The 27,633-nt window shown below is 38.9% G+C and overlaps 1 protein-coding gene and 2 long non-coding RNA genes across 9 annotated transcripts in view; 1 reads left to right on the forward strand and 2 right to left on the reverse strand.

Moving 5' to 3' along the window:
- Positions 1-27,633, reverse strand: part of cabp1b (calcium binding protein 1b) — a 206,213-nt gene that overhangs the window by 53,176 nt on the left and 125,404 nt on the right.
- LOC147842189 (uncharacterized) lies at positions 2,568-6,104 on the forward strand. The gene is made up of 3 exons (XR_015501629.1): positions 2,568-3,877; positions 4,228-5,703; positions 5,939-6,104. It is a non-coding gene; the product is annotated as an uncharacterized LOC147842189 (long non-coding RNA).
- On the reverse strand, positions 21,387-26,910 carry LOC147842190 (uncharacterized). The gene is made up of 3 exons (XR_015501625.1): positions 25,583-26,910; positions 25,100-25,458; positions 21,387-23,868 (listed from the first exon to the last, which is right to left on the reverse strand). It is a non-coding gene; the product is annotated as an uncharacterized LOC147842190 (long non-coding RNA).

The following is a 27,633-nucleotide window of genomic DNA, read 5'->3' on the forward strand; positions in this document are numbered from 1 at the left end:
AAATGCCCACTCACACACACATACACTACGGATAATTTAGCCTACCCAATTCACCTGTACCGCACGTCTTTGGACTGTGGGGGAAACCGGAGCACCCAGAGGAAACCCACGCTAACATGGGGAGAACATGCAAACTCCACACAGAAACGCCAACTGAGCCGAGGATCGATCCAGCGACCTTCTTGCTGTGAGGCGACAGCACTACCTACTGTGCCACTGTGTCACCACTCAGCTGCAACCCATCACTGGGAAACATCCATACACACTCATTCACACACATACACTACGGACAATTTTAGCTTACCCATGTTTTTGGACTTGTGGGGGAAACCGGAGCACCCAGAGGAAACCCACGATAACATGGGGAGAACATGCAAACTCCACACAGAAATGCCAACTGACCCAGCCGAGGCTCAAACCAGCGACCTTCTTGCTGTGAGGCGACAGCACTATCTACTGCGCCACTGCGTCGCCCCCGACCTAAAAAAATTATTAAATAAATTAAAAAATAATGAATAAAATAAAATAAAATGAGGCAGCACAGTGGCTAGCAGAATCGCCTCACAGCAAGAAGGTCGCTGGTTCGAGCCTAGGCTGGGTCAGTTGGCATTTCTGTGTGGAGTTTGCATGTTCTCCCCGTGGGTTTCCTCCGGGTGCTCCGGTTTTCCCTACAAGTCCAAAGATGTGCTATAGGTGAATTGGGTATGCTAAATTGTCCGTAGTGTATGTATGTGTGCGAACCTGGCTGTGCGAGGTGCATGATGGGAGTTGTAGTTCTTTAATGTAACGTGTGTAGTTTTCCAGCGATCCGCAGCTCGCTAGATCACTGGTGATCGTCACAGTTCGCATAGCAACATTGTTAGAGTAGTAAAATAAACATTTCTTAGTTTACAGCGCATGTATTTTATGCAGCCTACAAACAATCGGCTATTATTTGACTTTATTAACCTCATAATCTTCATATGTTTACTATCTTCACTAAATACAGTTTGACTGAATTTTTGTTTCCCTATTTTTACAGGAATAATCTGTAAATATTAATGTAAAATTACGTGTTACTCTCTAAAAATACATAAAATTTCCTTTAAAAAGCAGAAAAATTACGTAATACCAAATTACAAGTAATAACAAATTTTGTAATGTAATGTAATGTAATGTGTGTATTTATATAGCGCATTTATTGTGTATGGCCATACACCCAAAGCGCTTCACAATCATGGGGGGGGGTCTCTCCACACCACCACCAGTGTGCAGCATCCACTTGGATGGTGCGACGGCAGCCACAGGACAACAGCGCCAGTGCACTCACCACACACCAGCTATTGGTGGAGTGGAGAGACAGTAATACAGCCAATTCAGTGGAAGGGGATGATTGGGAGGCCATGATCGTAAGGGCCCATAGAGGGACTTTGGCCAGGACACTGGGGTTACACCCTGCTCTTTCTCTAGAAGTGCCATGGGATTTTTAATGAACACAGAAAGTCAGGACCTCGGTTTAACATCTCATCCGAAAGACAGTGAACTGACAGTGTAGTGTCCCCTTCACTTTAACTGGGGCATTAGGACTCACGCAGACCACAGGTTGAGCGCCCCCTGCTGGCCTCACTAACACCACTTCCAACAGCAACCTAGTGTTCCCTAGTGGTCTCCCATCCAGGTACTGACCAGGCTCAGACCTGCTTAGCTTCAGTGAGTAGCTTGGGCTGCAGGTTGATATGGCTGTGGCAATTTTAATGTGAGAATTTTTATTGCACAACATATCTGTAAAACAACAGCTATTTCACTGCATAAAGAAAAAAACTGGAATATTCTGCAAAAAATACTGACAATTACCTGTAAAATAGCCTTTATTTTTTTACAGTGTACCGTTATGTTGACCTAATACAATAATTATAATTTGGCTTAGTCCCTTTATTAATCAGGGGTCACCTTGGTGCAATGAACCGCCAACATATCCATCATTTGTTTTACATAGCGGATGCCCTTCCAGCCATACCCTACACAATTTAGTTCATCATCTCCCCTACAGCCCACGTTTTTAGACTGTGAGGGAAACCTGAGCACTCAGAGGAAACCCACGCCAACATGAGGAGAACATGCAAACTCCACACAGAAATGCCAACTGACCCTTAAACCAGCAGCCTTGAGTTTGCAATGAGTTCACAGTGTATGTGCGGTTGAATGACACACACCCTTGCTTTTTCATGTAGCAGGTCAGCAAGAGAAGCAAACTCCACGACCTTGGTGTTTCTACCGTCACGATCCTGTGTTTGAGCTCCAGGAAGTGGAGTGTTTGAGCCACACGCGCATGAAACGGATCATTCTGACAGCGACGTTAATAAGTTCTTCTTCGTTTTAACGTAGACGTGAGGTCATGGATAATCCTGTTGGACACGGAGAGACAGGAGGATGAGCACAGAGATTCATATTCATCTCCGGCATTTCAGCTTCTTCATCCGTCTCACACAGTCCCCAGAAATCATGAATATACCACGACTGGGGCTTTTAGAAAAACACGCCTAGATTAACATGAATATTTTTAAACATTTAAACAGATTTTTTTTTTTCATATATATTTGCCATGATGAAACTACACTGTAAAAAAACCCCTAATTTTACAGAAAAAATCTCAAAATTTTTTACAGTAATTTTTTGTCATTTCACATTATATTCAAAACTTAGTAAAATGACAATCAATCTCTCTAAATTAACCGTTTGACTTTCATTTTAGGTACTTTATTATTAAAGACAAATTACCGACATTTGTGTTTTTTATACAGGGAAATTACAGTATTATTTATACAGTATTTTCTCTGTTATTTTAAATTCTATTCAAAAGTTCATAAAAATTACAAACATTATCTGTACATTAACGGCTTGACTGTTATTTTATGTACTATATAAGTAATGACAAATTACAGCAATTTGTCTGTTTTATACAATAAAATTGACATATTATTTAGTGTTTTTTCCTGTTTTTTAAGTACATTTAAAATTACGTAAAATTAAAGTAATAAATTGTAATTACTTGCTCTGTAAAAAAAAAAATCTTAAAAAAAGGTCAAATGACTGGCAGCTACGGCTGCCAAAGAAAAACCATAAAATTTTGTTAAAATTTCTTTGTTGAAAAAAGTGCAAAAAATAATAAATCTACAGATATTTTCATTAAAATGTTTACAGAAAAACACTGTTATTTTACAGACTTTTCCTAGATTATTACTATCAAATCCATTTAATAAAGTAACACACTAAGAGCGCTCACATACACCTGTTCCAGATTCCGCTGATTGCACACACACAGTCAGAGGACTGTTATGAACTGATTAGATGCACTTTAAAAGCAGCAAAGACGCACGCACCAGTTGCTTAGTCTTGTTATACTGCTACTGTGAACATTATGACGTGTTTCTCTTCTTTTGCCTTGCTTTGTTTGTTAATTGTTTACGTTGTTTGCTGCCAGGACTGATCATTTGCTTGTTAATTGACCATGACTCTGGATTCCCTGCATACATCTGTTTGCAGTTTGCCCCTGTGTTGACTGTTGCTTACCTGACCATCTCTGTGTAATACACCTGCATTTGAATCTGCACTTCTTTGTCAGGGTCCCCTTCACGTTACAGTTTCATTTAAGATTTGGAACTGAATCATTTCATACAACTTAAACCTCTACATGTTTTAAAGTAATACTATTCAATAAAATGTAATGTTATAGTTGTGAGAATTTTAATCAGTTGTATCTCGTTTGATGTTTTTTCCAAACTTTTTTTGATCCAAAATAAAACTGTTTAATTACAATCATGAGCATGTCTTGGCATTTTATTAAAGGTGTTTAATTGTAAAAAAGTTTTAAATAACTTCGTTTTCTCTTTAACTTTTAGTGCAGTCACTTTATTGATGGTGTTCGATCATAATAATCTAGAAAAAGTCTGTAAAATAACAGTGTTTCTCTGTAAAACTCTTATTGGGTTACTTTAATAAATGGATTTGATCATAATAATCTTGGAAAAGTCTGTAAAATAACAGTGTTTTTCTGTAAATATTTTAATGAAAATATCTGTAGACTTGTTTTTTTTTGCACTTTTTTTCTACAAAGAAATTCTACCGTAATTTTATGTTTTTTGTTTGGCAGCCGTAGCTGCCAGTCATTTGACCTTTTTTTAGGATTTTTTTTTTACTGTGTACATAATATTTGAACAGATATTGTTCAAGATGCTATTGTATAAGTAGTGGTTTGTTCTGTAGACAAATCGATAACATATTGCTTAAGGGGGCTAATAATATTGACCTTAAAATGCTTTTAAAAAAAATAAAAACCCCTTTTATTCTAGCCAAAATAAAACAAATAAGACTTTCTCCAGAAGAAAAAAATATTATAGGAAATACTGTAAAAAACTCCTTGCTCTGTTAAACATTGTTTGAAAAATTTAGGTAGCCCACAATATTTGTAGTGACCCACAACTGCTCATGTGACCCACAACTCCTTGGGTGACAATATCTCAGTGACAATCCATCAGATGGCCAACAACTCATCGGATGACCCTAAACAACTCCTCATGTGACACACAACTCCTTGAGTGACAACATCTTAGTGACCCACAATCTCTCAGATGATCCTCAACATCTCGGTGACCCACAACCCTTCTGGTGACCCACAGCATATTGCTGATCCCCAACCCCTCAGGTGACACACAACAACTTGAGTGGAGGTAAATATCTTGGTGACCCCCAACTTCTTGGGTGACTGCATCATAGTGACCCTTAGCATATTGGTGACCCTCATCATCTCAAGTGACCCACAACCCCTTAAGTGACTCTCAACATCTCAGTGACTCACAACCTGTCAGGTAACCAACAAATCCTGGGTTGACCCGCAACACCTCAGGTAACCAACAACTCCTCAGATGACCCACAAACCCTCAGGTGACCCTCAAACATCTTGTGTGATTCACATCTCAACTAACCCAAAGCTTTTCAGGGACATACAACTCCTCAGGTGACCCAGAAGTCCTTGGTTGACAACATCTCAGTGACTCAGAATCCCTCAGATGACCCTCAACATCTTGATGACCCACAACCCCTCAGGTGACCCACATCATCTTGCTGATTCTCAACTTCTCAGGTGACCCACAACAACTTGAGTGAAGGTAAATATCTTGGTGACCCACAGCTCCTTGGGTGTCTGCATCTTAGTGACTCTCAGCATATTGGTGACCCTCATCATCTCAAGTGACCCACAACCCCTTAGGTCACCCTAAACATCTCAGTGACTTAACCACTCAGGTAACCAACAAATTCTCAGATGAACCACAATTCTTTAGGTCACCCTCAACATCTTAGGTGACCTACATCTTAACTTAACCTAAATTTTGCAGTGACCCTCAACATCTCAGTGACCCACAACACCTCGGGTTACCCATAAAATCTTGCTAATCCACAACTCCTCAAATGACTTACAATATCTGGAGCGACACTAAACATCTTGGTGACACACAACCCCTTGGGTGACAGCAACTAAGTAACCCTGAGCATCTTAGTGACCCACAACCCCTCAGATAACCCTCAATGTCTCGATAAAGCTAAACATCTTGGATAGCCCACAACGCCTTGGGTGACACCATTTCGGTGACCCACAACCCCTCAGGTGACTCACAGCATCGTGCTGATCCTCAACTCTTCAGATGAGCCACAAAATCTTGAATAAAGGTAAATATCGTGGTGACCTACAACTTCTTGGGTGACTGCATTCTAGTGACCCTCAGCATATTTGTGACCCTCATCATCTCAAGTGACCCAGAACCTCTTAGATGACCTTCAGCATCTCAGTGACTCACAACCTCTCAGGTAACCAACAAATCTTCAGTTGACCCACAACCCCTCAGGTGACCCACAGCATCGTGCTGATCCTCAACTCAGGTGAGCCTCAAAATCTTGTGTGAAGGTAAATATCATGGTTACCTACAACTTCTTGGGTGACTGCATTCTAGTGACCCTCAGCATATTGGTGACCCTCATCATCTCCAGTGACCCACAACCTCTCAGGTGACCTTCAGCATTTCAGTGACACACAAGCTCTCAGGTAACCAACAAATCCTCAGTTGACCCACAACCCCTCAGGTAACCAACAACTCCTTAGATGTTCCACAAACCCTTGGGGGACCCTTAAGACCCACTTCTCGGCTGACCCAAAGCTTTTCAGTGACCCACAACCACTTGGATGACCTTAAACATCTTAGTGACCCACAACTCCTCAGGTGACCTGGAACTCTTTAGGGGAGAACATCTCAGTGACCCACAATCCCTCGGATGACCCTCAACATCTCTGTGAATCACAATCCCTCAGATGACCCTCCACATCTCTGTGACCTACAACCTCTCAGGTGACCCACATCATCTTGCTTATTCTCAACCCCTCAGGTTACCCACAACAACTTGAGTGAAGGTAAATATCTTGGTAAATCACAACTCTTTAGGTCACCCTCAACATCTCAGGTGACCCACATCTTGATTTGACCAAAACTTTGCAGTGACCCACAACCACTCATGTGACCCTCAACATCTTAGTGACCCACAACCCCTCAGGTTACCCATAAAATCTTTCTAATCCACAACCCCTCAGATGACCCACAATATCTGGACACTAAACATCTTGGTGACACGCACCCCCTAGGATGACAGCAGCTCAGTAACCCTAAGCATCTTAGTGACCCACAACCTCTCAGATGACCCTCAATGTCTTGATAATCCTCAACATTTCGGATGGCACACAACCTCTTAAGTGAAAACATTGTGCTGATCCTCAACCCATCAGGTGAACCACAAAACATTGAGTGAAGGTCAATATCATGGTGACCTACAACTTCTTGGGTGACTGCATTCTAGTAACCCTCAGCATATTGGTGACCCTCATCATCTCAAGTGACCAACAATCTCTTAAGTGACCCTCAACATCTTGTGTGACCCACATCTCGACTGAACCAAAGCTTTTCAGTGACCCACAACCACCAAGATGACCCTTAACATCTTAGTGACCCACAACTCCTCAGGTGACCCACAACTCCTTGAGTGACCATATCACAGTGACCCACAATCTCTCAGATGATCCTCGACATCTCGGTGACCCACAACCCATCAAGTGACCCACATAATCTTGCTGATCCTCAACCCCTTAGGTGACCCTTAACATCTCAGTGACTCACAATCTCTCAGGTATCCAATAACTCCTCGGATGTAAAGTGGATGTAAATTCAAATGTATTTATAAAACAGTTTAATACCAAGAACCTCATTCCTTTTTAGTGGGATGTATCAATTTTGTGCTCATGTGTATTTTGTCATCATGTGTACCAAACAAATACAGTATTTACACAGTGTGAAGCATGCAAGAAGCAAAAAAAGTAGCAAAAATATCCCTATTTACCATGATTTTGGATTGGAACGTATTGACAGCTAGGTTTTTACAGTGCCTGGTCTGATGTGAAGCATTGAATAGATTATTCGCTTTAATACACAATTCATGTTGGTTTCTCTAAAGGGAACTGGATTTGAGCACAGAATTGGACGTTTCTGTTAAAATATTCATTTGGGTTCTTTTAAGAGCATCAAAAATGCAGCAGCTCTGTAGAAGTGTTGTTCTTGTGCACATGCTAACGCTTCATTAGTTCTGGCTTCCGTTGTCTTTCTCTCCGCTTGGCCTTTCACTATCACCAGCCAGACTCCAGGGTTAACTCAACATCTCAGTGACCCACAACTTCTTAAGTGACCCACAATTAATCAGATGACCAACAACTGCTCGGATGACCCTCAACTTCTCAGGTAAACCACAACTCCTTTGGTTACTACATTGCAGTCACCTTTAACATCTTAGGGACCACCAACCACTCAGGCGACCTACAACTCATCGCATGACCTGCAACATCTCTGTGACCCACAACCCATCAGGTGACCCAAAACTCATTGGGTGACAACATCTTGGTGACCCTAAACACCTTAGTGACCCACAGTTCCTCATTTGACCAACAACCCTTTCGGATGACCCTCAAAATCCTAATGACAATCTATCCATCAGGTGACCAACAATCCCTTGGATGACCATTAACCTCTTAATGAACCTCAACCGCTCAGGTGACCAACAACTCATTGGCTAACCTCTAGCATTTCTGTAACCCACAACCTACAACTTCATGGATGACAACATATCTTGGTGACAACATTTTATGTGACCCTCAACATCTCAGTGACCCACAACTCCTTAGGTGACCTACAACTTTATGGATGACAACATATCAGTGACCCTCTATATCTCAGTTACCCATAATCCCTAAAGTGACCAACAACCCCTTTGGAGGGCCCTAAACATCTTAATGACCCACAATCTCTCAGCAGACACACACCTCCATTGATGAAAACATATCAATGATCCTCAACATCCTTGTGACCAACAACCCCTCAGGTGACCCACAACTCTATGGGTGACAACATCTCAGTGACCCTCAATGTCATAGTGACCCACAACCCATCAGGTGACCCACAACTCTATGTGTGTCAACACATCTGTGAGCCACAACCCCTCAGGTGACTAACAACCCCTCAGATGACCCTCAACATCTTGGTGTCCCACAACATCTTTGTGACACTATCCCTTGGGTGATCCACAACATCTTGATGACCCACATGAACTTGGGTAACAGCATCTCAGTGAACCTCAGTATCTTGGCTACCCTAATCATCACAGGTGACCCACAACCCCTCAGGTGACCCTCAACATCTTGATGACCCACAACCCCTTGGGTGACAATATCTCTGTGATCCCTCAACATATTAGTGATCCACAACCTATAAGATGACCCTCACCATCTTGTGTGACCCACATCTTGACTGACCCTCAACATCTCAGTGACCCACAACCCCTCAGGTTACCCATAACATCTTGATAATCCACAACCCCTCAGATGGCCTACAATCTCTGGAGCAACACTAAACATCTTGGTGACCCACAAGCCCTCATGTGAAAACATCTAGGTGACCCTCAACATCTAAAGTGACTCACATGTCGACTTACCCTAAACTTTGCAGTGACCCACGACCACTTATGTGACCTTCAACATCACAGTGACCCACAACCCATCACAAGCTACTCATAACATCTTGTTGATCCACAATCCCTCAAATGACCTTCAATATCTAGAGTGACACTCAACATCTTAGGTGACCCACATCTTAACTCACTCTTTTTATTGCAGTGACCCATAACCACTCATGTGTCCCTCAACATCCAAGTGACCCAAAACCCATTAGGTTACCTAAAAATATCTTGCTGATCCACAATCCCTCAAATGACCCACAATATCTAGAGCAACACTAAACACCTTGGTGACCCACAACCCTTGGGTGACAGCAACTCAGTAACCCTGAGGATCTTAGTGACCCACAACCCCTCAGATGACCCTCAAAGTCTTGGTGACCCTCAACATCTCAGTGACCCACAACCCCTCAGTTAACCAACAATTCCTCAGATGACCCACAGCCCCTCAGGTGAACAACAACTCTTGAGATGACCTACAACTCCTCAGGTGACCCACATCTCTTTGGGTAAAAACTTCTCAGTGAGCCACAACCCCTGAAGTGACCCTCAACATCTTGATGACCCACAACCCCTTGGGTGACAACATCTCTGTGACCCTCACCATCTCGTGTGACCCACATCTCGGCTTACCCAAACCTTTATAGTGACCCACAACCACTCATATGACCCTCAACATCTTAGCGACCCTCCTATCTCGGTGACCCAAAACATCATGGCTGACCCAAAACCTCCCAGGTGACCCAAACTCTGCAGTTGTTGTCATGAAGACTTGTGCTAAATGCACATACTGTAGATGTTCTCGGTGAATTTTTTATAACAGCACCTTCATGCACGTTCCCAATCCACAGGAAAGAAAATCTCAAATAGAAGCTGTTTAATATTGCAGGAGTTTCAAACAGTAAGCAGTGGGACTAAGTGAAGAGCATAATAGAGACTTTTGCCTAAAAGAATGAAAAGTCGACATTTTTTTCAGTCATTTGACAAGATAACAAAACCTTTTCTATAAAATTGAGGTTGAGTAGTTTTGAGAGTCTTGTAATATGGTAAACAGCACACAAATCTTACAGCCTAGGATAGGATGATTAATTGTAAAAGAGTTCAACAGTTTCGGAAAAGATCCGACTAGACATAAAGCTCTACTGGGGCATGGCTCCCCCTCAAATACTATAGAATGTTTACAGGTAACATTTTTCATAATATCACATTTTGTGTTCGACAGAGAGAAAAAAAAACTTGACTATATTTCACACAAAACTTGCAATTGGGTCATCATTTGCTCATCCTTTACTTGTTCCAAGTCAGTTTGAGATATTTTAAAAAAATGTTACCTCTGTAATTACTCCATAGTATTTGTTTTTTTTACTATGGAAGTCAATGGTTACAGGTTTCCAACATTATTCAAAATAGCAAATTGTGTTTTCATCAAAGCAGAAAACATGACATAGACCAAGTAAAGGATGAGCAAACGATGACAACATTTTAATTTTTGTGTGAACTATCCCTTTAATTTCTCAAACTATGTTCCAATTTACTAATATAAAAAAATAACATAAATCAAAGACTTCTTTTCCTCCTTCTGATTTTGGAGTTACAACCCAGCACTTTTTGTGTTTGTTTGTTTGTTTGTTTGTGTTTTTGTTGCTTTGTTGAACACAAAAGGAGCTATTTTGAATAATGTTGGAAACCTGCAACCATTGACTTTCATAGTAGGAAAAACAAATACTAATGAATGGTTGCAGGTAACTACATTTTTCAACATATCTCCTTTTGTGGTCAACAGAGAAAGAACATCTTTACTTGAACCAAGTGAAGGATGAGAAAACAATGACAGAATATTTATTTGTGTATGTGTGTGTGTATACGTGTTTTTGTGACATATCAGGACACAAATCTGTATAATGACATAGGTATGACACGGGTATTACAAAAAGGAGGTGAAATATGAGGACATTGGTGACGTCCTCGTTTCTCAAAATGCTTATAAATCCTACAGAATGAGTTTAACCAGAGAGTAAAGCTGCACACAGTCTCCTGTGATGGTTGGGTTTAGGGGTGGGGTGGGGTGAGGGCAATACAATATACTGTTTGAACCATATAAAATGAATGGAAACCTTTGTAATGTCCCCACTTTTCACAAAAACAAACACAAGTGTGTGTGTGTGTGTGTTTGTTTGTTTGTTTGTTTGTATTGCTCTGTTAAACACAAAAGGAGATATTTTGAATAATGTTGGAAATCTGTAACCATTGACAATTACTATAGAGTGATCACAGGTAACTAGATTTTTCAAAATATCTCATTTTGTGTTTAACAGAGCAAACAAACTTGACTTGAACCAAGTGAAGGATGAACAAACAATGACAGAATATTTATTTGTGTGCGTGAATGTGTGTGTGTGTGTGTGTGTGTGTGTGTGATTGTTTGTTTGTTTGTTTTTTCTTTGTTGAACAAAAAGGAGATATTTTGAATAATGTTGGAAACCTGTAACTATTGACATCCATAGTACGAAAAACAAATAGAATAGTTACAGGTAACATTTTTCAAAATATCTACTTTTGTGTTCAAACTTGACTTGGACCAAAGGATGACAGAATTAAAATTTTTGTGTGAACTATCCCTTTAATTTCTCAGATTTAGCTCCAGTTTTCTAATATAAATAAATATGAAATGTAAGTTTCTCCTCCTGACTCTGGAGTGAAATGTCTCGTCACCTGAACACCGTTTTAATTCCTCGCGAGGAAAAAGAAACACAAGAAGTCAATGAAAGCTCCAGCTCTGAGCAATCACGCGCTCCTCCGGGACCAGAAGAGGAAAAAAAGAAAAAATTTCAAGGTCTCTTTTCTTCTCTCTCTCTGTCTGTCTCTCTCGATTACACAGGCTTAGAAATTCTGCATTTCCTCCCCTGCAATGAGCGAATAAAAAACACACACTCTCTCACACTGGCTTCTAAATATAGCTCAGACGTTGAGATTGTATGGAAGACAGAAATGACGTGGAATTTACGACACAGCTTGCCATGGCTTATTCGCGTATCCTCTTTCCGCTCGGCTCTTTTTCAGCCATCGCTCCCTGTTGTTCTCTATTTCCCCCCCATCAGACCCTCGCAAGGTCAGCGTGACCCGAGTGGGCAGGAAAGGGAGGGCTGAAAGTGCCGGAAAAAGCCCAAAAAACGAACACGCACGGCGCTAGATCTGCAGAAGTGCTGCGGCTTCACCTGCTACTGTTGTGTCTTTCTTATATAACACAGAAAATCTCCAGGTACGGTTCATTCTGCTGTGGCGACCCCTGATTAATAAAGGGACTAAACCCAAAATGAATGAATGAATGAATATAATTTAATTTCAATTTTCATTTATTCATTCATTCATTTTCTTGTCGGCTTAGTCCCTTTATTAATCAGGGGTCACCACAGCGGAATGAACCGCCAACTTATCCAGCAAGTTTTTACACAGCGGATGCCCTTCCAGCCGCAACCCATCTCTGGGAAACATCCACACACACACTCATACACTACGGTCAATTTAGCCCACCCAATTCACCTGTACCACATGTCTTTGGACTTGTGGGGGAAACCGGAGCACACAGAAAATCTCCAGGTACGGTTCATTCTGCTGTGGCGACCCCTGATTAATAAAGGGACTAAACCCAAAATGAATGAATGAATGAATATAATTTAATTTCAATTTTCATTTATTCATTCATTCATTTTCTTGTCGGCTTAGTCCCTTTATTAATCAGGGATCACCACAGCGGAATGAACCGCCAACTTATCCAGCAAGTTTTTACACAGCGGATGCCCTTCCAGCCGCAACCCATCTCTGGGAAACATCCACACACACACTCATACACTACGGTCAATTTAGCCCACCCAATTCACCTGTACCACATGTCTTTGGACTTGTGGGGGAAACCGGAGCACCCGGAGGAAACCCACGCGAACGCAGGGAGAACATGCAAACTCCACACAGAAACGCCAACTGAGCCGAGACTCAAACCAGAGACTTTCTTGCCGTGAGGCGACAGCACTACTTACTGCGCCACTGCATCGCCAACTTACTTTAATTTATTTTTCATTTATTTTTATTTTATATATTTATTTTATTTTTAATTGTGTATATTTATGTTTCTCATCTGACCATCAAGATACTGATAATATGTCTGTTTCACTCTCTTCCTTGAATGTTTGTTTCAGTGGTGTTGTTTTGTCTCTGGAATTTTATTTTTATTTTTTTTAAGTTGATCAAAATAAAAAAGCAAAATGTAAACTGCATCATGCTGATATTTATGCTTCTGTCTGCAATACCCCCGTATGGCATATAATACTGCTTACATATTAATTATGAAAAAATATGACCATAAACAATGTTTTTTGTACCACAATAATAAAAATAAAAGCTAAACTTTATATTTTGTCCATATGATACATACAGGGGAAGGCAGAATTATTAGCCCTCATGTTATATTTTAATTATTTTAGATTTTTTCCACTAATTTCTTTTTAACAGAGCAAAGTTTTTTCAACACATTTCTAAACATAATAGTTTTAATAACTCATGTCTAATAACTGATTTCTCTGATCTTTGCCATGATGACAGTACAGAATATTTGACTAGATATTTTTCCGAATAGCCCAGAGATGGGTTGTGGCTGGAAGGGCATCCGCTGTGTAAAAACTTGCTGGATAAGTTGGCGGTTCATTCCGCTGTGGCGACCCCAGAGTAATAAAGGGACTAAGCCGACAAGAAAATGAATGAATGAATTTTTCCGAATACGTGTATTCAGCTTAAAGTGACATTTAAAGGCTTAACTAGGTTAATTAGGCAAATTAGGGTAATTAGGCAAATCATTGGATAATGATGATTTATTCTGGAGACAATCAAAAACAAATATAGCTTGATGGGGCTAATAATATTGACCTTAAAATGCTTTTAAAAAAATAAATCTGCTTTTATTGTAGCCGAAATTAAAACAAGTAAGACTTTCTCCAGAAGAAAAAATATTATAGAAAATACTGTGAAAACTTCCTGAATCTGTTCAACATCATTTAGTAAATATTACTGATCAGAAATTCACATAATTCTGACTTCAGCTGTTCATCACCATATTGCACAGCACTAATGAGAGAGTGTATCTTAGTCACTGCATCTCTGAGCTCCAGAGAGCCTCTGCTGGCGGAGCGAAGACATCGATCTGAGGAAAAAATAAAAGATGCATAACAAATATGTGTAGATGCATCTGCAATAGCAGGTCAGTAGCGTAATGTGTGGTTACTGAACGTAAGTCAGGTCAAGTGATTGCAGCATTTAGATATGAATCTGCCTGGAGAAAGAGACTGAGAGGAGAAACACAAGACGTCTGCGACACACAGCGGCTGAGTAGAGCCTGACAAGACAAGCTGAGCGGATGAAGACACTGAGGAAAGATGGAGTTTAAGACGGCTGATAAATCTGATTAAACTACACACTAAAGCACCACTCAGTGCAGTTATTGGCTTTGCTTTCTCAATTATTTTCCAAGTGCTGTTTAACAGAGAGAATTTATTTGACATGTTTTAAAACATGACCATTTTAATAATTCATTGCTTTTTTTCCCATATATATATATATGTGTGTGTGTCTGTGTGTGTATGTATATATAAACATAGTGCTTTAACATTGTGTACATATAAACAAAGACAAAAAAATAATAAAAATAAAATGAAGACAATATCAGTACAAGCAAAACCTGACAGCATTTTGTCCACTTACAGTAACATTTAGCTTTGGAAATTATTTATGAAAGGACGCCACATGGCAGCGAACTTGGACCTGGAACCATTTAAGTCTTATTTTTTCCAAACTGAGGAAATGCAACACATCATTGGCCCCCTGTTTAAAAGAAGGGGGAAATGAGTGCTTCCAATTGATTACACTGTAAAAAATAAAAATAAAAAATAATAAAGAAAAAATCTTTTTTACAGGCATTTTTTTGTCATTTCACATTATATTCAAAACTTAGTAAAATGACAAACAATCTCTCTTAATTAACAGTTTAATTTTAGGTACTTTATTATTAAAGTCAAATTACTGACATTTGTGTTTTTTATACAGGGAAATTATATTATTATTTTTACAGTATTTTTTCTGTTATTTTAAAAGTTAGAAAATATTCAAAAGTTCGAAAAATCTGTAAGTTAACAGCTTGACTGTTATTTTATGTACCATATAATTAATGACAAATTACAGCAATTTGTCTGTTTTATACAATAAAACTGCCGTATTATTTACACAATGTTTTTTCCTGTTTTTAAGTACATTTAAAATTATGTAAAATTAAAGTAATAAATTGTAATGAATTGCTCTATAAAAAAAAAATAAAAAAAAGATTGTAAAAAAAAGGTCAAATAAATGGCAGCTACCGCTGCCAAACAAAAACCATAAAATTACTAGAAATTTCTTAATTACGTTAAATTACGACCATGAGCATGTCTTGGCATTTTATTAAAGGTGTTTAATCGTAATGATTTAGGGGAAATTCCTTTAAATAACATTGCTTTATCTTGAACTTTTAGTGCAGTCACTTTATTGATGTTGTTCGATCATAATAATCTGGGAAAAGTCTGTAAAATAACAGTGTTTCTCTGTAAAAATCTTATTGTGTTACTTTATTAAATGGATTTGATCATAATAATCTAGGAAATATCTAGAGTTTTTCTGTAAACATTTTAATGAAAATATCTGTACATTTATTATTTTTTGCACTTTATTTCAACAAAGACATTTTACCGTAATTGTATGGTTTTTGTTCAGCCAGTCATTTGACCTTTTCTTTACGATTTTTTTTTTACAGTGTAGAATCAAGCGTCTTGCTAAGAGAGAAGTAAACGCAATGTGGTCCAATTACTGACAAATTGTTATTTTCATATACAATACCAAAGACAGCAGGTAATGGATTTGCTCAAACATCTTTACAAAATATTCTGGAGTAAGATAAAAACGTATTTGACCGAACTACAGATAATCTGGGACAAGACCAAAACATATGGGCTAATGTAGCAGGGGACTGCTTGCATCTTGTACAGATGGGGTCAACAGAGGAACACGCCCTTGCCAGCTTGGCCTTGGAAAGATGAAGTGCATGTACCACTTTAAATTGAATAAGACTATACCTAGCACAAATAGAGGATCTATAGATTATATATAGCCTCATTCCAGTCCTCGTCTGTCAAACTAATATTAAGGTCTAGTTGCCAGGAGTCTCTTTGTGTAGATCTAGAAGTAGGTTAAATTGTCTGTAGTGTATAAGTGTGTGTGTGAATGAGTGTGTATGGATGTTTTCCAGAGATGGGTTGCGGCTGAAAGGGCATCCGCTGCATAAAAATGTGCTGGATAAGTTGGCGGTTCATTCCGCTGTGGTGGCCTCGGATTAATAAAGGGACTAAGCCGACAAGAAAATAAATGAATGATTAACTTAGTTTAATAACTTACAATGAACTAAAAACATATGCCATCATGACTAATTGATCATGTATTTTTTTTTCAGTGTAGGCAAATCATTGGACAAGTAGTTTGTTTAGACCAGGGGTTCCCAAACTTTTCAACTCGTGACCCCCAAAATAACAATTCCACTCACTTGCAACCCCCCCTACTCGTAGGTGGTTATAAACATACAAACATTACACCCAACGGTGCATTCACACACAAACAAGCTCATTGACAACACAAGTAAAGTGCAACAGTCTACACTTTCAGAAATAAAGGTACATGATCTGTCACTGGGGTGGTACCTTTTCAAAAGGTACACATTTGCATTTAAAGGGTCCAAATTGGTACCTCAAAAGTGTATATTAGTAAAATTAGTACCTACACATTTTAAGAGGAACACTTTTGTACGTTCCCACTTTATATTAAGTGGCCTTAACTAATTCAATTCAATTCAGCTTTATTTGTATAGCGTTTTTACAATGTAGATTGAGTCAAAGCAGCTTCACATAAATGGTCATAGTAACTGGATCAGAGTAGTTCAGTTTTTAGTGTTTAAGTTCAGTTTAGCTCAGTTCAGTGTGGTTTAAAGTCATTATTGAGAGTCCAAACACTGAAGAGCAAATTCATCGATGAGTAGCTTTTCAGATCCTGAACCATGCAAGCCAATGGCGACAGCGGAGAGGGAAAAAAATCTTCACCAATAGGAGAGTGAAGAAAAAAAACCTTGAGAGAACCAGACTCAGTTCAGCACGACCATTTTAATTTCTCCGCTGGCCAAAAGTCTTGTGCAGAGTCTCAGCAGTGGAGGCTGGAAGCTGGCCTCAGCGAAGACTCATCTAATATGTACTTACATAGTTTGTTACAGCGTACTTATCGTAAATACATGTATTTAATGTGTACTTATGCTTGCTTAAATACATGTATGTAATTACATCTTTAATTAACTTTTGTAATTACATTTGTAAATACACTGTTGACCATCCCTTACACCTTAACCCACCCTTAAACCTACCCATGCCAACAAACCTGTCCATAACCCAACCTCTATGCCAACTCAAAAGCACCCTCAAAAGTGTTCTCAAATACATTATAAACACAGTAAGTACATTGTATTTATTTTTTTGATGTAAGTACATAGTAGTTAAGGACACTTAATATAAAGTGGGACCTTTTGTACTTTTAAGGTATAAACATGTACCCTTGAGGTATTAATATGGACCTTTGAGGTACAAATTTGTACCTTTTGAAAAGGTACCACCCCAGTGACAGCTCACATACCTTTATTTTTAAGAGTGTAACAACCATATACTTTTTTAATAGTCATTAATTAATAATAACCTCACCTAATGAGAATGCTGAGCACAATGTTTACAGCACAAAACTATTCTTGGTTTAATTTCGGAGACCGCCACTTGGAGATCGTCCTCTATGTTCAGTCGTGGCCTTTGTTTTTAATGTGAATGTTTTTTGTGAAAATCGATCTGCTGCAACTAACACTACTGCTGTGTCTAGTGTAATAACCCCAGCAGTCGCTATCCAACAGAAAAAGCATTGAATGGTTGATGGCTTTTTATTTGCATGTTTTTCTTATTAAAAAAAAATATTAAAGACTATTTTGTCTTTTGTAGATTATGGATAAAATATGGTCATTCTAATAGTTTAAAAACATATGTGATATTTTTGAAAATCATCAAGCGACCCCTCTCATTGTCTCCCGACCCATACTTCGGGAATCACTGCTGTAGACAATCAAAAAACGAATCCTTTCTTAAGGGGCCTATTAATATTGACCATAGCAGTTTTAACATTTTCTTACATAAATGAATACATTTTATTAAAAAAAAAAAAAAACTGAAAGTAGTAAGACTTTCTCCAAAAAAAAAAAACCTACGTTTTTAGAAAATGCAGTGAAACCCTGTGCATCTACAGCATTTTTTTTTGGGGTTGTTGTTAAAGCGGCACTATAATGATGGATCAAAACGACATTCAAAAACACATAAATATGCAAACTGATTTAATATAAATTGACTATCTTGATGTCTAAATGACATCTTACATTGGCATTAAAAAAACACATCAAATCAATGACAGACATGTCCTATAAGAAATGTTTTTATGGTAATATTAATGTTTATTTGATGTCAGTCAGAAATTTGTAATTTAATCTTTCAGATAAATACATTATACAATTGAAGTCAGAACTATAAGCCCCCATTTGAATGTTTATTTCTTTTAAAAATATTTCCCAGATGGTGTTTAACAGAGCAAAGAAATTTTCACAGTATCTGATAATATATTTTCTTCTGGAGAAAGTCTTCTTTGTTTTATTTTGGCTGTAATAAAAGCAGTTATTGATTTCTTTAAATCTATTATAAGGACAAAATTATTAGCCCCTTAAGCTAGTTTTTTTTCGATGGTCTACAGAACAAACCATCGTTATACAATAACTTGCTTAATTACCCTAACCTGCCTAGTTCACCTAATTACCCTAGTTAAACCTTTAAATGTCACTTTAAGCTGTATAGAAGTGTCTTGAAAAATATGTAGTCAAATATTATTTACTGTCATCATGGCAAAGATGAAATAAATCAGTTATTAGAAATGAGTTATTAAAACTATTATGATTAAAAATGCGTTGAAAAAAAAATATTCTCTCCGTTAAACAAAAAATGGGGAACAAAATAAACAGGGTGGCTAATAAATCAGGGGGCCAATAATTCTGACTTCAACTGTATATGATATTAAATAATATATAATAAAATGTATATAAAAAACAATCACTTTAAATTGAAACAATTACTTTAATAGTAATGAAATGTTTTATGTTGTTATTTTGGTGGGCATTAATGTGTGGATGTCAAATAGACGTCAAGGTTTTGACATAAAATCAATTTTTGTAATGTGATGTTGTGTGTATTTATATAGCTCACTTACTACACACCAGCTATTGGTGGAATGGAGAGACATTGATAGAGCCAATGCGTTGGATGGGAATGAGTGGGAGGCCATGATCGTAAGGGCCGATAGAGGGACTTTAGCCAGGACACCGGGGTTGTACCCCTACTCTTTCACAAGAAGTGCCATGGGATTTTTAATGACCACAGATTTTTCTCAAATATGTGCATCCCTGTGTGTATTCATTCCTTCATTTTCCTTTGACTTCGTCCCTTATCAGGAGTCACCATAGAGCAATGAACCACCAACTATTCCAGCATATGTTTTACACAGCAGATGCCTTTCCAGCAGCAAACCAATACTGGGAATCACCCATACAAGCTCATTCACGTGCACACACTCACACACACACATACACAATGGCCAATTTAGTTCATCAATTCCCCTATGGCGCATGTGTTTGGACTGTGGGGGAAACCTGAGCACCTAGGGCACAGGTGTCAAACTCAGTTCCAAAAGGGCCGCAGCTCTGCACAGTTTAGTTCCAACCCAAATTTAACACACCTGATCAAACTAATTGAGTCCTTCAGGCTCGTTTGAAACCAACAGGTAAGTGTGTTGGAGCAGGGTTGGAACTAAACTGTGCAGGGCTTCGGCCCTCCAGGAATCGAGTTTGACACCCCTGACCTAGAGGAAGCCCATGCCAAAATGGGAGAACATGCAAACTCTACACAGAAATGCCAACTGACTATAAATTCAGCCCATATAAAGTGTTTGCAACCAGTTACCTTAGAAATTTTTTTTTAAATCCAATACTTCATTTTTTGAGTGCATTAAAAACACCCATTATTATACTTTAAATCTAATGTGTAATCCGTACACTCCATTACACACACATACAGCTCCGATCCCCTGCTCTGTTTCACGCTTTCAGTCTCCACGTGTCAGGTAGTTAATGGATTTGATTTTTTTTTTTTACTCCGCCACAAAAGACAGCTTTTCCCTCTCCTCTCTAATCAGGTCTTGAGCTGCTATATTTAGCGGCTGCCGGCGGAGAATGATTTCTGTAGGGATTGAACGCAGCCCTCAGAGTTACGTAAGGAAATATGAAACGCGGCATTTGAGGAAAATCTATCCACTACGAGTAAAAAATAGACACGGACGCGCTATAAATACAGCAGCGTTTCCGTTCGTGTTCAGATGCAGGGCTTTTCTGGATGTGTGTGAGTCACGTCAGTCAAGAAACGTGATGTTGTTTTAAAGTTTGCGCTGGGTTTTATGTTGAGCAACTGTGACAAAATGACATTTATAAGGCAAAGACTAATGATGCCTGCAGGTGCTTAAACAAACCCAGCGCAAGTGTTAAAGTGGTCCTATTATGTCCCTTTTAACAAGATGTTAAATAAGTCTCTGATGTCTCCAGAGAGTGTGTGTGAAGTTTCAGCTCAAAATAACACACAATTACTGTTTTATAACTCTTTGAACCTGCTTCTTTGAGCCTTGATGCAAATTGGGGCATTTTGGTGACTGTCGCTTTAAATGCAAATGAGATTGTGCTCTTTTGAAAAGAGGGGCGGAGCTTTAATTGCTTGTGTGTCAGCATAGTGGCAGTTTCAAAACTAATAGCAGACAACTGCTTCTCACTCAGGGCTGTTTATGCAAATAAAGGAGAGATGGTCATTAGTGGGCGGGGCTTTCCCTCTCTGATGACACTTACAAAGGGACAATGTCAATCAAAGTGTTTCTGCAGACTGCTTTTAACAAGTGTGATAGTAAACACTACACTTAATAAATGTTTACCATTATAAGCTGGTTATATTCACACACTGCTGCCACATAAAGTGTCTAAACACTGTTTAAAAGTGATTTTTCCATAATAGGACCCCTTTAAAGTCAATCCGAGCTTCTGACTGCACAAAAAACAGGTTTTCTGACATATTTGGCTTTTTGGAAGGTTGCCGGTTCGATACCAGCTCGGAGCGGGTTGGGTGGCGTAGGACCAGCGGGGTTACATTGGTGCCGTGACCCGGATGGGAGTGAGGTTTAGGGGGGTGTGCTCTAGTGATGCTAGAGGCCATGGTCTTTAGCCTCCTTGTTAGAGCAACCAACTCCTGTGCGGAAGGTCGCTGGTTCGATACCAGCTCGGAGTGGGTTGGGTGGCGTAAGACCGGCGGGGTTACACTTACATGCCGTACCTTAAGGACAGTCTGAGAAGGGATTTTTTTCGCCTCCCTCCTCCCCAAATGTATCTTATTTCCTCTTTCTAAAAGCTACCTCTGGCCTGACCTGTCTTCTCCTGAAATGTGTGATGTTTGTGTATGTTCAGAGGGGTCCAATTTCGCTGCATGTAAAAGTGTATGTGACAAATAAAGCTCATCATCATCATAATGACACACTTTTATTAATTTGCCACCTATTTAAGCTAAATTGGCTGTAGTGTATGAGTGTGTGTGTGAATGTGAGAGTGTATGGGTGTTTCCCAGTACTGGGTTGCAGCTGGAAGGACATCCCCTGCTTAAAACATATGCTGGAATAGTTGCTGGTTCATTCCACTGTGGAGACCCCTGATAAATAAAGGGACTAAGTGAATTTAAGCAGATTGAACATAAACGAATAAAGTCATCCACAAAAAAGCTCATTATGTTGTTTTAGCTCATTTTAAATAAGTAGATTCGTAGGAACTTGTACAACCTTATTCGTACAATTTAGTACATCCCCCAATGATGCTTTGGTTTAGGGGCGGGGTTTAATGTCACGCCTACTCTAAAAAAATTGCACATATTTGTACGACTGAGCTTATATGAATTTGTACTAATTATACACAACTGCAGGTGCTTGAAATACCCAGCTCAAGTGTTAAAGTGGTCCTATTATGCCCCTTCAAAACGAGATGTAAAATAAGTCTCTGATGTGCCTAGAGTCTGTATGTGAAATTTCAGCTCAAAATAACACACAAGCACTGTTTTATAACTCTTTGAACCTGCTTCTTTGAGGCTTTGATGCAAATTGTGGCATTTTGGTGACTGTCGCTTTAAATGCAAATGAGATGAAATGAGCTGCAAATGGTTGTGTGTCACCCTAGTGGCAGATTCAAAACCCCAATAGCAGATGACTGCTTCTCAATTAGGGCTGTTTATGCTAATGAAGGAGAGATGGTCATTAGTGGGCGGGGCTTTCCCTCTGATGACTTGTACAAAGGGAGAATATCTGTCAAAGTGTTTCTGCAGACTGTTTTTATCAAGAGTGGTTCAAAACATTGCACTTCATAAATTGTTATATTCACACACTGCTGCCAAATAAAGTGTTTAAACCCCTTTTAAAAGTGATTTTTGCATAACAGGACCCCTTTAAAAGTCAATCAGAGCTTCTGACTGCACAAAAAAAAACAGGTTTTCTGATATATTTGGCTTCTTGTGACATTATCAGAGGGTGTTTCTTTAAATAGCCATTGCAAAAATCTCTATTGTACCTGTGTGACATTTACAGCATTGATCAAACATGTGCTCTGGTTCAGAGTTGTGTTGATTATTATTATTATATTATATTTGCTGGGAATTTTTTTCACTGATCTCACACATGCCGTACCTTAAGGACAGTCTGAGAAGCGATTTTTTTGCCTCCCTTTTCCCAAATGTATCTTATTTTTTTTTCTAAAAGCTACCTCTGGCCTGACCTGTCTTCCCCTGAAATGTGTGACGTTTGTGTATGTTCAGAGGGGTCCAATTTCGCTGCATGTAAAAGTGTATGTGACAAATAAAGCTCATCATCATCATAATGACACACTTTTATTAATTTGATACCTATTTTGGCAAAATTGGCTGTAGTGTATGAGTGTGTGTGTGAATGTGAGAGTGTATGGGTGTTTCCCAGTACTGGGTTGCAGCTGGAAGGGCATCCGCTGCTTAAAACATATGCTGGAATAGTTGGTGGTTCATTCCGCTGTGGCGACCCCTGATAAATAAGAAATGCCAACTGACCCTGCTAGGAACCCGCAACCTTCTTGCTGTGAGGCGACAGTGCTAACCACTGAGCCACCTTGCCACCCTAAAGCAATTCTTTCATACTAGTAAAGTATTTAAGGATCTGCTTTTACTGACATTTTCTTTCTCATCCTCTCTGTAGTGTCAGTTTCTCCGGCTGCTTTCTCTGTCTGAAGGACAATAACAAACCCTCTTCAGTTTCTGTGGCACAGAAAAACACCTCCAGATTCAGGTCAGAGCTTCATCAGGTCAAACACACACACACACAGAGAGAGAGAGAGAGAGAGAGAGAGAGACGTTTACTGTATCCTAATTAGGATGTGCTCTAGTGTAGACTGTTTATATGAAGCCCATTATATTGACTCAAACCAAAACTAAGCCAAGCTCTATCCCAATACACTGAAAAAAAGGATTAATTGCATTTACTCATTTTTTTAAAGGGCCATGAAACCTCTTCGTTTCAGCAGGGTGTTTTCACACCTCTACTTTGGAAAAAGTCAGAAAAGTGGGCGTGTCCAGCTTTGTTTAGGGGGGAGTGTCGGAGGAAGAAAAGAGGCATGGTGTGGGAGTGTCTATTTGGGTGCGCTGAGTTTCAGAGTTAAAATACACCCACAGGAGACAAAGTGACTGTGTTTACATGGACATCTGCAGTCGAATTATTTGCCAATTTACTAAATGGTGGACTTTAACTGCAGTTTGGCTCTTTCATTCAGGGAATTCATTCATGCCCCTCGCGACAAACGAGATATTTGATTCGAGGAACTGCTCTAAGCGTGTATTTTTCATGCAATGTTTGATACCGCACGGCGAATGAGAGAAAAAAAAACCCTCTGCATTTCCTGGAAACTAAGATGCACACGGCAGGTAGTGTCAGAAAACCGTGTGTGTTATTCCGGTCACAAAATGCGGTGAAAATCATACACGAGGTTAAAGTTTGGTTGTAGTTTGGTTGTATGTTTACACTCGGTGCAATAGTTTGTTCGATACGAAAAAACTGAATAAACAAAGAGCACTGATCGCTCACTTACCAAATCTGTAGAGACAGGACAATCACCAGCAACTAGAGCTGCGTCTTTATGAAGAGAAGACTACAAGCGAATCCAGATCTCAGCGTTTGCAGATGAGAACAGCTCTCAGGTAAACAATAATCCTCCTTAGACACGCAAGTTATTGTTGTCGAGCGTCGCGTACACTGTTAATCCACACGTGACTCCAGCTGAGCTCTCACAGAGAGAAAATGAAAACAAAACTTCACTGCAGCAAACTATAAAAGCAACACTTCATGCTTGTTTTGCCAACACAACGTGGCGTCTCTGTCGTGTAAACACTGTGACAGTAATGAATATTAATGAAGTTGCACAATAGAGCTCGCTGATTGGTTTGAACCAAGCCTTACTCATGCATTAATGCAGCACACTGTAAGACGTAATAAGACACACTCTGGCACAGACGTCCAGTCTGCACGCTGGAATACACGCTATTATGTCATGACCGTGACGCAGCTTCAAAAATTCGTTTCAAACCGGAAGTACGAATTTGCTTGAAATAACGCAAAAACAACCAATTTACACTTTTTAGTGAAATATAGGTGTCCTAATAGTGTTTTTAGCAGTGTGGGACACATATACGACTGTCAACAGCTCAAAAAATGTGTTTTGTGACCCTTTAAAGGTTCAAGAAACCTTTGAATACTTTTTTTCTTTTTTGAGACGTTAACAGATTTGTGTGTGTTGAGCATCAGTTAAGACAATGTCAGCACCTGTCAGCTTTAATTGTGGGAAAACTGGATAATTTTCAGCTTTTGTCAGCTAATTTCATCTTCCGGGTTTAAAATGATTTTTGGGGCGGATCAAAATCGGCGACGTAGCGCAAAACTGCAAGTGCAAAGATGATGTGTCGGTTTCTCATTATTATTCATAGCGGAGTTTCCTTATCCTATGAGAAGAGCCTGCTTCTTAATTATTCATGAATGAGTGTGCTTTCCGAAGGCAAGGCACACACAGACCTGCCAGTGCCAAGCTGTGAGACTCTATGTTGATGACTGGGTGGTTCACGGACCCACAGAACACAGTATTTAGCTGTTCATGAAGGCTCATATGTGTTTGTTTCCATGATCCACGGGGTTTGTTGCATGTTTTTCCCCACGATGCTGTCAGGGCGAATACAGCAACGATGTTTGTATGCAGCAAGCGTTTTTGTCGGGAGAGCAGTACGAGAATTGGAGAATGGCGGACGTTGTCTTTTATCAGGAGTTCGTTCACATTTAGACACATCGCCGTGCTGCTGTGTTCACCTAAATCCTCCAGATTGCCAACAGGGCTAATGGTTGAAATAGGCAGGGCAAGAGACCTGCTGCACTGAGTCTGCATTCAGACTCATTATGGATACGTATCTCTGTATACATTTCTGGAGAGCGCGAAATATGTACTAGGATGTACGCTTTTTTTGCAGTTTTTGTTTTCGCAAATCCACCAGAGGCCACTGTGTACGCTTTTTTAGATGTCAAATTTCACTCACGAGTGCAATTCACGCCTGCTGTTCTTGCGAAAATCCACCAGAGGTCACTGTCGACTGACTGACTGACCGACTCACTCTGGTTACTTAATCCGTGCTCTCTAGAAATGTATACAGGGCTATATATTCACAATGAGCCTGTTTTGACTTCAACTGTATGTTCATATTTATGATTATGTTTATTTATGTTGCACCGTGATCCTGTGAGACACAACATTTCGTTCTAATGTATGTCCACACATGTGGAGGAATGACACTTGAATGAACTTGACTTGAACTTGACTATGTATACCATATTTTTTGAGTATCGTGCAGTCCTCAAGTACAAAAAAAAACCTTATAAAGCCTATGAAAAGATCTCACATTTCATTATAAGTTCATAGCCGAACAACCATTGAAAAGTGAAGCTCGGGTTTCAGAGTTTCTCCAATATGATCTGCTGTTATCAGTTATGCGTGATAAAGCACTGACCAGCGTCTGACTCTTCCGACGGGCTTTATTGTGTCCGCGAGCTCAAACGAGAGACTTCTGTTTCACTTCAATCTGCAAACCCTCATGCATAATTCAGTTTTATCATCAGTATCTGATCATAGAGAGATCATTTCCACCAAAGCTCTCCAGTTGCACACCATTCAGAGCGTTTTTTTTTTTTGCGATGCACAATGAAGCGCCGTAAACATCACTGAGCAGAGAAGCAGGGTCAAGTCTAGAAGGGATACAGCTGTGGCTACTCACATCTAGCATATTTTCATGGACACTGTGCAATAATTAATATTTTTACACTAATATGAGGTCTAGGGTAAGGGTAGAGTTAATAAAATACACTTTAATGAGTAATTTAATAAATAATATTGATAATATTCTGTATAAATAATGTTTTTACATTACTGTGAGGGGTGGGTTTAGTGTTGAGGTGGGAGTAAGTGTTAATAAAATATAGTTTAATGGGTAATTTAATAAATACTATGAATAATACCCTGTATAATTACTGTTTTTACACTGCTGTGATGGTTGTGGTAGGGGTAGATGTAAATAAAATACAATTTAAGGGGTAATTTAATAAATAAATTAAACAAATTTAATTTAAATTATTCAATACTTGGTATAAATACTGTTTGTACATTACTGTGATGCATGTGTTTATGGTTGGATGTTAATAAAATAGAAATTAATGAGTAATTTAATAAATAATATGAATAATGCCCTGTATAATTACTGTTTTTACACTGCTGTGATGGTTGTGATAGGGGTAGATGTAAATGAAATACAATATAATGAGTAATTTAATAAATAATATGAATAATACTCTGCATAATTACTGTTTTTACATTATTGGGAGGGTTGGGGTAGGGGTAGATGTTAATAAAATACAATTTAATGGGTAATTTAATAAATGATATCAATAATACTTGGTGATAATGACTGTTTTACATTTGGTTGGGTTTAGGGTAGGGATAGACATTAATACAATAAAATGTAATGGGTAATTTATTAAAATATATGAATAATACTCTGTTTATATTAATTACTGTTTATACATTACTGTGAGGGTTGGGGTAGGGGTAGACAAGAATAAAATAAAATTTAATGGGTAAATTCATAAATTATATGAATAATACTCTGTATAATTACTGTTTTTACATTACTGTGATGGTTGGGATTAAGGTTGGACGTGAATAAAATACAATTTAATGGACAATTT

This window comes from Danio rerio, chromosome 10 (assembly GCF_052040795.2).
Source record: "Danio rerio strain M-AB ecotype USA chromosome 10, GRCz13ab, whole genome shotgun sequence".
In the NCBI taxonomy this organism is placed as follows: Eukaryota; Metazoa; Chordata; class Actinopteri; order Cypriniformes; family Danionidae; genus Danio; species Danio rerio.